Raw genomic sequence first — 16,761 nt, 5'->3', positions numbered from 1 at the left:
TCGGGGACCACCTGAGTTCTGACATGCTGGATGTTGGTTGCCTGTTAGCTACTGACTGTACAAAACTACCTGAAGGAGATCCGGGTGCTAAATCTACTAAGAAAGGATTCCGGCCCATAATTGTCTCCAATCTTATAGGAGGGTCTGTGGCAGAGACTTAATCTTAAGTTTGAGTGACATTCTGGCTGCCAGGCTTGTGAGAGAGGCCTGTCCAGGTGCGCTATACCTGCTCCGGCTGGAGTGGCAAAGTAAAGTGTTTAAGGAAGCAGGACTGTTTCCCATGTTCAGTTACACCTCCTATTTGCTATCCCTTCACCTCTCTACTGCTAACCGTTTTTACCCGGCTGGGTAATAAAAGCACAGAAAAGACACCTGTTGTGTGGACATTCCATTTACTACAACTCTCATCAAGTACCCTAGACGGCGGAGATACAGAGGTAACATGCCACCCAAAACAAACCAGCAGCTCCTTCGAGGGTAGTGCTACATATAGAAAAATATAAAAAAAATGAAGTGCTGCATAAATTGTCAGTGCTATGTATAATTATTAAATACATTTACACATTTAGTTCACATGGAACTTCTGGTCCAAAGCCACAAATGCTAAACTGTTGGGCAGCAGTCAGAGGAAAATTCATATACTATTAGGACTATTGTACAATATCATTGGTTTAGCCTCTGGGGATTTCTGTAAGAAATATTTGTTCAATTTCACAAGAGGATGTGCTCCCGACAGGACCAGAATTCTGAATAGCTAAGATGAGGCATGACCTAGGGTTGTAGAGTTGCCAGGGGCAGCACAGAGCTTCCCACAACTAATTGTTGTAGACTGTCAGTACCACCGTGTAGCGAATAATGAAAGATTATAGATAGTTGCTTTTCATGTCAGGGCAGTACAGGCGTGTCTTCACTGTAGCTGTCTCTGCACAACCTGTGCATTTTGTATGTGTACTTATACCTAGAACTAAACCATTATCACAGTATTGTGACAGTTTATCCTGCTCTTCTAGCTTTTGGTTCTAGCTGTACTAATACAAAATGTGTAGTCTCTTTCAACATCTGCACTTTTAACCTTGGAGTATCCCATGTAGTTATGATACATAATTGCTTATTTTTTGTTTGATTTTCTAAATAGCTGCTTTAATAGTACTCGTGAATAGTACTCGTGAATCTCCTTCCAAGTCTCTTGCCTAGGTGAGAATGATATAGCCCTTCTGTGCCCACAACCTCCTGAGATACACATTACACATTCAAGAAAGCTGCAGGGTTGGATCTTATGATCTTGAGAGATTTTTGCCCTTGCTAAAGGACATTAAGGCAACCAATGAACAATGTTCTGGGAAGCTATACCTGTTCTGTGCATGCGCAAGATCTAGTTGCCTATTACCAAGGGGCCAGCAGAGAAAACCAGAAAGTGACAGCTGAATGCCAATCCAAGATTCTAAATAACTCTGGCAAACTGCAGTAGCCAGAAAGATGTTGCTCCAAGGACTTGTATTTTCTATTGTGATATGTTAATTTTTATTGCTGTTTCTGTTTTAAATATCCATAACCAGACCCGTTATCCGAGCACGTTGACCTGGCAGAAAAGAGGGGGGACAGAGTGCGGCCCCCCCCTCTCCTGAACCGCACCGGGCCACATGCCCTCAGCATGGGGAGGATGTCCCCATGTTGATGGGGACAAGGGTCTCATCCCCACAACCCTTGCCCGGTGGTTGTGGGGGTATGCGTGCGGGAGGCTTATCAGAATCTGGAAGACCCCTTTAACAAAGGGGACCCCCAGATCCTGACCCCCCCCTGTGTGAAATGGTAATGGGTACACTGTACCCCTACCATTTAAAGAAGGAAGTGTAAAGTCTTGTAAAAAAAACACACACACACCGTAGAATAAAGTACTTTATTAAAAAAAAAAAAAAACCTCCAGCGGTGATAATCCACTCGTTCCCGGCTTCCTGCGTTGTCCTGATCCAGCGACGGCTGCGGGTGATCTCCAGCGATGAGAAGATCCTGCGACGGGTGATCTCCACTCCAGCGATGATCCATCCTGAGAGCAGCATCGCCGACCTCCTCTCATCGCTGGACACAGCCCAGCGAATGAGTGGCTGAAGCTGTGACATTTCTTATATAGGGGAGGCAGGGCCACCCGTCACGTGACCCCGCACCCTCTGACGTACCCTCTGCTACGTCACTGGGGAAGCCCAGAGTCTTCCCTCTTCCTGGGCTCCCCCAGTGACGTAGCAGAGGGTATGTCAGAGGGGGCGGGGTCACGCGACGGGTGGCCCTGCCTCCCCTATATAAGTAATGTCACAGCTGCAGTCGCGTCATTCGCTGGGCTGTGTCCAGCGATGAGAGGAGGTCGGCGATGCTGCTCTCTGGATGGATCATCGCTGGAGCGGAGATCACCCGTCGCAGGATCTTCTCATCGCTGGAGATCACCCGCAGCCGTTGCTGGATCAGGACAACGCAGGAAGCCGGGAACGAGTGGATTATCACCACTGGAGGTTTTTTTTTTTTTTTAATAAAGTACTTTATTCTACGGTGTGTGTGTGTTTTTTTTTACAAGACTTTACACTTCCTTCGTGAAATGGTAGGGGTACAGTGTACCCCATTACCATTTCACACAGGGGGGGGTCAGGATCTGGGGGTCCCCTTTGTTAAAGGGGTCTTCCAGATTCTTCCAGATTCTGGATGTTCGGACCCAAACCCGAACATCCAGGTGTCCGCTCAACTCTATTTGTTACTCTAGGTGGAAAGTCCTCATTAGTTTAGCCAACAAAGGGTATCTTTGAAACTTTAAACTTTCTGCATTAATCAGTGACTAACACTGTACAGTACTCCACTACTGTGCAGCGAGGTTGATTTACTAAGTGGAGAGTAAAACATTTGGTGCAGCTGTGCATAGTATCCAATGAGTTTCCAACTTCAGCTTGTTCAATTAAAGGGGTTGTAAAGGAAAAAAAAATTCCCCTAAATAGCTTCCTTTACCTTAGCGCAGTCCTCCTTCACTTACCTCATCCTTCGATTTTGCTTTTAAATGTCCCTATTTCTTCTGAGAAATCCTCACTTCCTGTTCTTCTGTCTGTAACTACACACCGTAATGCAAGGCTTTTTTCCCTGGTGTGGAGAAAGCCTCTTGAGGGGGGGAGGGGGCAAAATCGAAGGATGAGGTAAGTGAAGGAGGACTGCACTAAGATAAAGGAAACTATTTAGGGAAAAAAATTACCTTTACAACCCCTTTAAGCTTTGACAAAAAACCTGGAAGCTGATTGGTTTCTATGCAGAGTTGCAGCACATTTTCCACTCTTCAGTTTTAGTAAATCAACTCTAGTATTCAATCAGATATCATTGTAGCCTGGCATAATATGAAAAGCATAATGGGAATATACCACATATATATTGTAGCTTTCCTATTACCATCATTTTTTGTATCTAAACCCAAGAACAAAATTATATATTGCAGCTTAGTCTTTATGGGCCAGATTCACATAGAATTACGTTACGCTGCGGCGGCGTAACGTATCCCATTTACGTTAGACCGCCGCAGGTTTACAGCGTAAGTGCCTGATTCACAAAGCACTTACCTGTAAACTTGTGGCAGCGTAGCGTAAATCCGCTCGGCGCAAGCCCGCCTAATTCAAATGGGGCGGGCACCATTTAAATAGGCGCGTTCCCACGGCCGAGCGTACTGCGCATGCTCCGTCCGTTAAAATTACCCGACGTGCATTGCGCTAAATGACGTCACAAGGACGTCATTGGTTTCGACGTTAACATAAATGGCATCCAGCGCCATTCACGGACGACTTACGCAAACGACGTGAAATTTAAAATTTTGACGCGGGAACGACGGCCATACTTAACATTGGTTACACCACCTAGAGGGCAGCCTTAGTTTACGCGACGCATCTCTATGGAAACGACGTAAATTTAGATCGCGGGCAAAGCGGACATTCGTGATTCGGCGTAACTAGTTATTTGCATATTCTACGCCGACTGCAATGGAATCGCCACCTAGTGGCCGGCCTAGAATTGCAGCCTAAGATCCGACGGTGTAACACAGTTACACCTGTCAGATCTTAGGGCTATCTATGCGTAATTGATTCTATGAATCGGGCGCATAGATACGACAATCGTATCTCAGAGATACGACGGCGTATCAGGAGATACGCCGTCATATCTCTTTTGTGAATCTGGCCCAATATATTTTTACCCAGGCTTTTTTTTTTTACTTCCATCTGATGATCCCACCAGGGTGACAATGCCCACTTACTGTACTAAATCAATCTATCCTGCTCTCCTTATTTTGAACTTCAAACACTTACACCTCATCTCTTTTACATGGGGCTGTTCTGTAGTTAACAGAAGAGAACTGGAAAGGTTGATAACATGGGTTGAGATATCAATTTAGTGTGCAGAAAGTTACAAAAACACTGGTTTTTGTAGCAAGATCAACAGGTATCTTTCTGTTCTTACAAAACATGTACTTAGCCTGGAAAGAAAAGATAACTAATGTAGCCACCAATGTTAACCATACAGTAGGCTACCCTGCACTTCAAGGGTTAAAGGCTTTGGTTTGCAAAGAGGAGCAAGCCTGTGGGTGTGAGGATAAAGTGTTTCACCTGGTTTATCGTTTAGATAAAACAAGCCCAGAGTTCAACTTAAAATTTGCTATTGGGTGTGAATATACTTTAATATTGTGCATGTACATTTTCCATTTACAGGACCAAACCTGTATAGTCAAAAAAAAAAAAAAAAAAAAAAACAAACCCTCCAATGTTTATCTACCAAGTCAGAGAATGCTGTGTCTATGTTTTGGTGCCCACTGAGCCTCCAGTATAGTGCATGTAATTATTTTCTGTTTTCTAAAGTTGATAAAATAACTTATTGTATATACAGTAAACAGGTTAACATGATATATTAAAAACGTCACTTTCAAACTGTATTCCAGTTTCAAAATGTGTGCCAAGTTCTTTCACAATCACATTGTTTACTGACGAACCAAGGTGAGGCCAGTTCTTGGTACTCCTCCCTATAATTATGAAAACAAATGAAGCGCTGTGTATATTTTAGGAAAATATTCATATGCAAATAAGTTCAGTTGAAACTGGATGCTTGTTTTTATGACATAGTCTAAATTTGTATGTAATTCAGGAATTCATAAACTGCAAATTGTGACATTTCTGTGGTATCTGTTTGATTATGAGCAGTGGCATGTGTTACTTCAAATTGAAGCTTGTAATGAATCATTTTAAAGGGTTTTTTTAGACTGAGAGACATATTTATAATGCAAAACACAAACATTTTGCCTAGCTAAAGCATATTTTTTAAATCTCACAATGTTTTAACTAATCTTTGTGTATTATTGATATTGAATGCTTAAGTGTAATGTCAAATGCTCAGCAAGGATTTCCTTATTTGCAAAACTCCAAAGTATAATTATATCTTATGCTATTTTTGGAAATGGTAGTTTTATTGATATTACATTTTTCATAAGCATGTTGTTGTTATTGTTAATCCTCTGGCTTTATTACATTATATTTGCATGTTTTTTGTTTGTTTTTTATAAAAAAAATACAATTAGGTGGCAAATCAATATAATAGAATAATAGGAACAATTGTAAATGTAATAAAAGGTAAAATTATGAAATGACTGAAAAAAAGTTAAGTTAAGTTTCTTTATACAGGCAGCTGGAGCACTTGTCATCCATGTTGGCCCCTATGAAACTGTAATGCCTCATACACACGGCCGGACTTTCAGAGAAAAAAAGTCTAAAGTTTTTTTTTTTTGGAAAGTCCGGCCGTGTGTAGCCTCCATCTGACTTTTTTTGTCAGAAGTCCGACGGACCTTAGATAGAGAACCTGTTTTCTATCTTTCCGTCTGACTTCCGACGGACTCACTGCGGACTTTTGCATTGCCAAAAGTCTGTCCGTGTGTACGAGGCATAAGCCTGCCCACCATAGTTAAGTCCATGTGGGACTATTTGGTTTATTTTTCTTCCTTTTTGTAAACCTTGCTTTACTGTACTTCAAGTATGTTAAAGTGTGCTCTTTTCTGTATGGCTATCTATCTACAATAAACAATTTCATGAAAAAAAAAAAAAAGTTAAGGTAAGCCTGACCTGGCCTAAAAACGTGTCTAAAGAACATTCAATGATAAAGTGTAGGTATCTTATGGAGCCTGCAAATACCTATATTTGTCTTAAAATTGATGCCTGTGTTCCTCAAATACCTTAGGGTCAGATTCACAGCAGTAATACGCCAGCGTATCTACTGATACGCCGGCGTATTTTCAAATTTGCCGCGTCGTATCTCGTAAAGTTAAGAGTGCTATTTAGATGGTGTAAAATTACACCATCCATGTTAAATTATGGCCGTCGTTCCGGCGTCGAATATTTTTTTTTTTTTTTTTGCGTAAGACTTCCGGGAATACGAAAGTACGTTATGCACGTCGCCGTTCAAAAAACACGTTGGGGCTCCGTAATTTCGCGCAAAGCACGGCGGGAAATTTCCACACGGAGCATGCGCAGAACGTTCGGCGCGGGAGCGCGCCTAATTTAAATGACAATGGTAAAAAACAAGGGTTTACATTTTTTTTTATAACTAATACAAACTTGGACATGGGTGGAGTATGAAGGGACTGCATACATTTTTTTTTACTCCTGAATATTATAAATTATTAATAAATATATAACAACACTGTGCATCCCATCTAAATGGAGAGTACCGTATTTAACTCAAAACAAATGAAAATAAAGCTAGCACTGTAACTTTTACAGGACATTTTTGTTACATTTATATTTGATACTAACCTGCTTCTCTCTTTATTCATATTGATTTTTATTATATACCAGTTTATAAATTCTCTCTTCAGACACTTTTTGTATATCAGACCTGCTATTCATAATCCCTTCAGAACAATGGCTAAAAAATAATCAGTTATGGGTAAATCCAATAATTTGCTCAATTAACATTGTATAATATGTTATTTATGACAACAATCTTTATTTCTGGTTATACTGTTGTTATTTTCAGCTGTCATTGCCTAGACATGTGCATTTGTTTTCGTCCGAATGCATTTTCGTCAGAATTTCAGGTATTTTCGTTTATCGTTTTAACAAACGAAACGAAAGCACAGAAACGAAAACGAAAAGATCCGACTTAAACAAATGCTTTATTTTCATTTTCGTTGCGGTCGAATGTGCTTAACCTTAACTCTATTAGTCCAATATTATTCTACATAAAGAGAAAAGATTTGACATTGTAGATACATGAAGAAGAGTCGACATAGAGAGAAAAGATTCGACATAGAGAGACATGAAGATTCGACATAGAGAGACATAAGGAGTCAAATTTTTTTTTTAAAGATTCTGTCGAATCTTCTTTTTTTTTTTCTTAGAGCATTCGACAGACACCATAAGCCTTCAATGACAGATTCGACATAGAGGGACATGAAGATTCGACATAGAGAGACATGAAGATTCGACATAGAGAGACATGAAGAGTCACATTTTTTTATTTTTTTATAAGATTCTGTCAAATCTTTTTTTTTTTTTTCTTAGAACATTCGACAGACACCATAAGCCTTCAATGACAGATTCGACATAGAGAGACATGAAGATTCGACATAGAGAGACGTGAAGATTCGACATAGAGAGACATAAAAATTAGACATAGAGAGACATGAAGAGGCAAAATCTTTTTCTTTTTTTTGGATTCTGTCGAATCTTCTTTTTTTTTTATAACATTCGACAGACACCATAAGCCTTCAATGACAGATTCAACCTTAATTTGGATTTTTGGACAAATGCATTTTTTTTTACGAAAAACTGAATAAATAAAAACAAATTTCGGGAGTAACTAAATAAATTAATTTTTCGGACATAAACGAAATTACGAAACAAAATATTTCAGTGTGCACATGTCTGCTAAAAACAAAGATTGTTATATTTTACTGAACATAGAATTATGAGTGTATTGTTATCAGTGTGAACAGATTGAGAGTATCAGTAAAATAAAATCACTGTGCAGCACTATAAATGCAGAAGCACAAACACTATACATAATCAGTCAAAATGGCTGTCCTATGGATCTATGTAATTACGAATTACAAATAGAAAAGATATTTATAAATCGTTATCTGACACTGGTAAGACTATTTACATAACTATCTTCAATAAGCTAATGGCAGTTACATTTGCAGGTAAAACCCTTTTAAAAAAACTATAGGTCTGCTCAAAGACAGCTGCTGTATTGATAGAAAGACACTTTTCATTGTTGAAAAACTGAGACATGTACAAGCAAATAGTAACACAAAAATGTCGAAACTCTAGGGATTCAATATCTAAAAAAAAAAAAAAAAAATGAAAGATTTGCATGCAAACGGAAACTTTGAAAATTCTCTTGTATATGTGCATACAGTTTTATCAGTGATGGAATATAAACATGATAGAATTTGAAAAATAAACATTTTTAAAAAAAATATTCCAGAATCTTTTGCTAATCTCGTGGGTTATTGGTTTTAGTTTATTTAAAATTAAAATTTCAAATGCCTAAAAAGAAAAAACAACACAATTTCCTAATTTAGAGCCTCTGATTCCAAATAAAACAAACACCTAGCTCAAGTATAGATTTTTTTGTCTTAAACAAATGCTAATTATGCTCTAAGTATATGTTTTGAAAGGTTCATTCAACAACCAAATTGCTAAAGTGGGGAAACAGATATCACAACAAAAAGCATGACAATAAAGATATATTTATATTTCTAGCACAGTACCCTGGAATACTCTTTTCTTCCAACTGCATATGTCAGCTAATTAGTTCTATAAAAACAAAATAACAATGAGGAGAAGGGGGCTAACAGATACACAGGTTTCCAGCTGTTTATCTTTCACTATTCTAATTGGAGGTGGTGATTTATAAATGACAAACATGGTAACTTGATTTATATTGCACTTATTTTGACGTCAGATGTTGATTGACAGCATCTAGATGGTAGTTAGAACGAATCATCTGTTTTTAGAGACTAATACCTGTTTAATGTTTATCTAGTAGTTTGAACATAACATAACATAACACAAGTTTGTTAAGATGCTTTTGCTCATCAGAGTCATTTTTGGAGATTTTCTTATCAGTCTTTGTATGAGTACATTTGTGCATGCTATGATTTGGTCAGTAGCTGGACTTATGTTGCTTTCCTGTTTTGGACAAACCTACAGAATTCAGAAAACAAATATGTAAAGCTAATAATATATATAAAAAAGAAAGGATTGTAGTATAAAATAAAGAATTACTAGAGGCATAGCCGTATTTTTATGATTTGATTATAGTGGTAAGGGGCTAGAACCACTGTCAGGTTTTTGTTGCTGTGTGTGTCATTAACTACTTGCCGACCAGCCGCCGTCATTCTATGGTGGCAGGTCGGCTCTCCTGGGCGAGAGCACGTCATACTACGTCGGCTCTTAGAGCGGCCACTAGGGGCGCGATCGCCGCCGGGCACCCGCGATTGCTCGTTACAGAGCTGGGACCGGGAGCTGTGTGTTGAAACACACAGCTCTCGGTCCTGTCAGCGGGGGAAATGCTGATCTTCTGTTCATACAATGTATGAACAGAGGATCAGTGTTTCCCCTAGTGAGGCCACCCCCCCCCCCCCCCCAGTAAGAACACACCCAGGGAACATACTTAACCCTTCCCCGGCCCCCTAGTGTTAACCCCTTCACTGCCAGTGGCATTTTTATAGTAATCCAATGCAATTTTATAGCACTGATCGCTATAAAAATGCCACTGGTCCCAAAAATGTGTCAAAAGTGTCCGAAGTGTCCGCCATAATGTCGCAGTACCGAAACAAAATTACTGATCGCCGCCATTACTAGTAAAAAAAAATAAACACCAGCAATATGGTCCGGGGGGTAGAAGTGGTTAACATGGAGATTTAAAGCAGTAGTAAAACCACGCCATTTTTTTTTTTAAACCATGCAAGGTATAGGCAAAATGTGCTAGTATGAATCGCATACTAGCACATTATGAAATACTTACCTTAGAAGAAAGTCCTTTAGCAGTGGCGGTGCATCCATAGTGGGTACAGGAGCACCGCCCCCTCTCTCCTGCACCTATTAATCAACAATACATAGATTCATGCATTGCTATGAATCTATGTATTGTCGCGCTCCTGCCTCCCACCTATTCAGGTGTCCGACCTCCTGTAGAGCGCCGGCCATCTGAATAACAGCAGTGGGTCTGTTTTGGAAGTGCCTGATTAGAGCCAGATGCTCTAATAGCTTTCTGATTAGAGCCTGTGGGCTCTAATCGTTTTTCCAAATAGTTAAACAGAGGGCGCATGGCTGTGTGTTTCCTGTTTAAACAGTGCTGTGTTAGGGAATCGCTTCCCTACACACTGACTCGCCTCTCAGCCAATCAGGTGCAGCAGGTCAGGGTTACCGGTCACCTGATTGGCTGAAGCAACAGGTGAGCAGAAATTACATCGAGGGAGCGTGGAGAAGGTCGGCTGACCCGAGAAAGGTGGTCCAACGGGGGGGGGGGCAAACTGGCGGTATTTGAGGGGGCAAAGTGGCGGTATTTGAGGGGGCAAAGTGGCTGTATTTGAGGGGGCAAAGTGGCTGTATTTGAGGGGGCAAACTGGTGGCATTTGAGGGGGCAAAGTGGCTGTATTTGAGGGGGCAAAGTGGCTGTATTTGAGGAGGCAAAGGGGCTGCATTTGATGGGGCAAACTGGCTGCATTTTATGGGAAAAACTGGCGGCCTTTGATGGGGTAAACTGTCGGCAATTGATGGGCACAGTGTCTGCCTTTGATGGCACAGTGAGGCTGCAATTGATGTTTTTTTTTCAGTTTGTTTGCGCTCCCCAAATTTTTTTAGCACCAGCCGCCACTTTAGCATGCACTGTCACCCTTGGCAGGTGCTTCCATTTTCACCTGGTTTTCCTTCTGGGTTCACTTCCTCCGGCCATCTAATTGGCCGATCTGCAATGACATCAATCGCAAACATTTGTACAGGAGTCACGGACTGTGGCACAGGTATGCCGTCACTTTAGAGTGCATGGCTCCATGCAGTGTGAATATCTCCTAAACGTCCACTTTAAGCTGGGGTTACACTATACAATCTGACTGTACCATCTCTCTACACACTGTGGCCCGGATTCACAAAGCACTTACGCCGTCGTATCTCGAGATACACCGCGTAAGTGCAAATATGCGCCGTTGTATCTGTGCGCCGTGGCCACAAAACTAGATACGCCTGGAAATAGGCTTCCTACGACCGACGTAACTTGCCTACGCCGTCGTATCGTGGGCGCATATTTACGCTGGGAGCATTTGCCGCTCCCATTGATTTTCTATGCACATATGCAAATGAGGGAGATATGTCGATTCATGAACGTACTTGCGCCAGGCACATAATATAAGCGGTTTGCGTAAGTCGTACGTCCGGCGTAAAGTTATTCCCCATATATGAGGGGCAACTCATGCTAAGGTATGGACCAGGGAACACAGCCGTTGTATTTTACGCCGTTGACGTAGTACGTGAATAGGGCTGGGCGTAGGTTACATTCACGTCGTAGGCAGTGATCCGTCGTATCTTAGGGAGTAGTTACCACGTGATTCTGAGCATGCGCACTGGAATACGTCCACGGGATGGCGCATGCACCGTTCGTTTAAAGGAATTGTATGGCACTCGGCCCATCATTTGCATGGGGTCACGCCTCATTAGCATGGCTCACGCCCACTTCCACCTACGACGGCTTATGCCGAGGAACCCAGCGCAGTTTGGGAGGCAAGGTGCTTTGTGAATTCGGTGCTTGCCTCTCTGCGCTACGTCGGCGTAGCGTATATTAGATACCGCTACGCCGGGCATAAGTATGCGCCAATGTATGTGAATCCGGGGCCTGTGTTAGGCTTTACCAAAGTTAGCATAATGTGGACAAACCTAAAGAATCAATTTTGTTTAGTATCAAATATCATATCAGGCAGGTCTTTGTACTACATAGTTGATGGCACATCTAAAGGAGATTTTATCAATTAGATAGTATAGTGCAGTGATGACGAACCTTGGCACCCCAGATGTTTTGGAACTGCATTTCCCATGATGCTTGTGCACTCTGCAGTGTGGTTCAGTATCATGGGAAATGTAGTTCCAAAACATCTGGGGGTGCCAAGGTTCGCCATCACAGGTATAGTGTATGGCTACCTTTAGGCTACTTTCACACTGAGGCGTTGTGGCTTTACCATCGTTTTTGCTGTGAGTGCCAATCGCAGTAATAATGTGATTGGGAATCAGCCTCCTTCCCAGGCATTAGGACCCACATAAAGGGGCTGCTGGGAGATGACAGGAAGAAGATAGAGGCAAAAGAAGGCTCAATTCACAGAGCCAATGCACCAGCGTAAGGATTGTATTTTCAAGAATAATGACATATATTTTCAGTTAAGTCCAATGAGATCTGAAATTTACATTGCTAACTAATGTTTGCACAAGCAGGCAGCACAGTGGTGTAGTGATAGCACTTCCACCTAGCAGAAAAAAGGGTTGCCGGTTTGAATCCCAACCACGACACCATCTGCCTGGAGTTTGCATGTTCTCCCTGTACCTGGTTTGCTCCAGGTACACTGGTTTCCTCCCACACTCTAAAAGACATGCTTGTAGGTTAATCAGATTCTGCCTAAAATTGGCCCTATTATATGTATAAATTGTGTTAGGGTTGTAAGCTCCTTGAGGGTAGGGACTGATGTAAATGTATATGTAATGTGCTGCATAAATTCATGACGCTATATAAGTATCTAAAACAAGTGGAAGGAATTGAATAATGTGTTTCTATAAATGCAAATCATCTACACTCTTAAGCCCTGTACATACGATTGGTTCGTCTGATAAAAACGACCGATGGACCGTTTTCATCAGACGAACCGATCGTGTGTGGCCCCCATCGGTTTATCCATCAGTGAAAAAAAAATAGAACCTGTTTTTTAATTTTTCTTATGGCTAAAAAAACGATAGAAAAAAAACGATCGTCTGTGGGAAAATCCATCGGTCAAAAATCCACGCATGCTCAGAATCAAGTCGACGCATGCTCGGAAAGCATTGAACTTCATTTTTCTCAGCACGCCGTAGTGTTTTACATCACTGCATTGGACACGATCAGATTTTAACCAATGGTGTGTAGGCAAGACTGATGAAAGTCAGCTTCATCGGATATCCGATGAAAAAATCCATCGGATTAGATTTCCATCAGATATCCGATTGTACAGGGCATTACACTTCTAAATCGAAAATTGTGTTGAAATACCAGACTTCTAGTTATTTAGCATTACAAAGACGCACAATATGATATTCTATTTATTATGTAGTTGGCACTGCCCGGAGGGTCCCATGCCACTAGGGGGCCCGCATAAGGGTTGCCAGCCTCAGTAAAACCAGGGACAGTATGTAAAAATCTGTGTTTTTTTTTTTTAAATCCCAAGATTATAGCTGCTCCGCTTCTCCAGTATCTTTTCAGTGTGTGTGTGTGTGTGTGTGTATTCTGTGTGTATGTATACTGTGAATGTATACTGTATGTGCATGTGTGTATATTGTGTGGCCCCATAATCTATTGCCTGGGGGCCCCATAATCTCCTATTGCCTGGGGCCTCTTAATCTCCTATTGCCAGGGGGCCCCATAATCTCCTATTGCCCGGGGGCCCCATGAGTTGTTAGTCCGCCCCTGGTTACTAGTAACTATTAGTGTACATTTAATCCTACTAATTCTAAACTAACTAATATTTATTTAAGTTGTTCAGTGTGTTTTACTTGAGAATCCTGTTCACAACTACCATATGAACATCCTGTATAACAACAACTCCATGAAATGGCGAACAGTATTGTACTAGTTAAACATATAAAACAAAATACATAACAGTATCTTTTTTCAAATTTTGTCATCCATGGATAAAGAAATCTTGTGCTTGGAGAATGATAGAGGCGTGCCATTGCTCATTTGAATACTTGTTCCAGGTCAAATAGCATTAGCCTTTGGATCAGCATGACATCCAGGGTTTTCAGAACATGCAGCAATAGCAGACAATATATTTATTTTGGTTCAGGTTGCCCTTAACCATATGTTAGAACACACTTCTGTGCTCACACATAACATACTATGACCATTTTTTTCTAGCTAAAAAAACACAAAACAAAAACAACTAAAACGGTCCTTTTCTTGGTGACTGCTGGTTAACATTTTAAGGTCTTTTTTGTTTTTTCGTTCCTATTCAGATAACATCAATTTTTAATGGAAAAATATTTCAGTGGCTTGTAGGGTGGGCTATAAATTATAAATTATTTATCCACTGCAACAGTGTTACTAGAAACGGAGCTGAAATTCACAAAGCATTTTTTTCTCTTGTTTGGCTTTATTTTTCTGTATAGTACACCTCATGTGACTTCATATCTCTTCATTCTTAATTCCACAAAGATGTACTGTATAACATACTTTATGTAGTTTGCCTCCTTGTGTAGAGGTGCTAGGTTGCTATTATAACACTGCCAGTGTATTTTTTGTGACTCTTATGATAAAATCAATGTAAAAGTCATTATTCACAAACATTACACAGGTTATCGCTCCTTAAAAATAACACCAGCTTCAGGCTTGTGATAATTTTTCTGTGGAGGAGAGGAGGAGGTGTAGATAAGATAACACTTCACAGAACAAATAACGATTTGTTAGATAACAAATGTATGTAATTTCATATGGAAACCTTTTCTTCTCTCATACCTTCCTCCTTTACCCTGCCATATATTATACAATTTTCTTAGTCAACTTCCTTTAGATTTAGATTCAACCTGGGTTCCACACTGTCTTCCGCTGCGATTTGGGTGTCGAATTTGATGCAGGTTTCAGTGCAGGGTGAGGTGAAAATTTACGTTGCAATTTGCTGTGAGGAGGTGCGAACAAATTTGTTTTGCAGCATAGAAGATCGCATCGCACCCGCACCAATGAAGCACCGGAGTCTTTTTTTTCCCTGCATCAAATTAGCAACTCTGATATGTGGACCAAACACATAGATATCCATTCTATTCAAGTGACATGCATAGTGGGCTCCCTAACCGCATCAAAATCGCTCAAGATTCACAGCAGTGTGAACCCAGGCTAAACTATATATTGTAAGGGCCTGCCTGATTTACTGTATAATGTATGGCCTTAGGCCAGCCAAAGATGAAGCAAATTTATTTCCTGCAAACACAGATTGCAGAAAAGAAATTTGCTCAATTCCCCCATCAAAACAAACAGTGTTGACAGGGAATCCCTCCCGTCGAGCAAAATAGCTAACAGCTGCCAGAGATAATCATAAATATAAAATCTGTCAGCCTGGTTGTACCCAAGTTGATTGATTGATCAATTTGGGTACATTCAGCTTGCCCATGTATTCCTGCTAAACCAGCTGAGATGCAAACCACCTATGGCTGGCTTTTGTCTGTTTTGTCTCTTAAGCCTAGTATGGTTCCTGCTGAACCAACCGTTTTAGACAATTTCTGGCGAGTGTGTACTCAGCATTAGATAAAACCCTACTTGGGATAAGCCTGTTTATGTACAAGGTAGGGCATTCTTTAGTAATCTGATTGTGAGATAGGGGTGGAGTTACTAAAACTGGAGCACTTAGAATCTGGTGCACCTGTGCATGGTAGCCAATCAGCTTCAAACTTCAAAAACCCAAAGACAATCAGCGTAATTAAAATAACTAAAAACAATTATATAAAAAACATTACATAAAGTGTAAATTCTCATGATATGTGTTGCTGGCTGTAACACTAAAAAGTGATTTCACTCCACCAATATAATTAAGTACTGTACATAGAACAAATAGTGAAGCACAACACTACTCTTTACAGAATCTAGAAACAAATTACTTAATCATGAATAATACATTTAAAATATTAGAATTAATAATAATATATTAAAGTCCAGTAACAATAATGTATAGCAACTTTCACACTGAAGTGGCCTACTGTAGAAACCCAATCACAGGGCGCAACACGTCTAGGAGGGAGGAGCTTGTGAAGTCATACTGCTTGTCTTTCGAGGTGGTGAGTCAGTGGTTGACAAGATGACTTTTGTGTAAGGTGATTTTAGTAAGTGTTACTTCTGTGTGGGGCAAATAAAAGTGGTTTGGCAGAGTACACTATGTCTGTGCTTTCTATATTTGATGAGCCATATATGGGACTATGAGCTTGTCGGAGATAGTGAAGAAGGTGGCCACTCTTTACAGACTGGAGAAATTAAGGAGCTTTTTTCAGAGGACTCGTGGCTGTGGGGAATACTGAGATATGTGTGTTTTATATCTCCTGTAGCTAAGCATGTTTTTCACCTGGTGACAAGATGTGCACAGGAATGTAAAGCATAAGTGAAGACACTAGGGTTTACTATTTTTCATCACTTAATGAGCACTGGAAAGTAGCTATACATTATTATTACTGGACTTAAATCTATTATTATGGATTCTAATATTTGTAATTTATTATTCATGATTAAGTAATTTGTTTCTAGATGTATTGATTCTGTAGAAAGTAGCGTTGTGCTTCACTATTTTTTCTATGAGCTTCTAACTTTAGCTTGTTCAATTAAGCTTTAATCTGATTGGTTTCTATGCAGAGCTGCACCAGATTTTTCACTGTCCAGTTTTAGTAAATCAACCCCACAGTAACAATCGGCCTGTATGCAATGACATTAATTGGCAAAGATAAGATGCATCAGTGTTGACATACAATATTTAACCACTTCAGCCCCGGA

Source organism: Rana temporaria, chromosome 2 (genome assembly GCF_905171775.1).
Source record: "Rana temporaria chromosome 2, aRanTem1.1, whole genome shotgun sequence".
Classification (NCBI taxonomy): domain Eukaryota; kingdom Metazoa; phylum Chordata; class Amphibia; order Anura; family Ranidae; genus Rana; species Rana temporaria.
Note: the sequence above shows the minus strand (reverse complement) of the source record.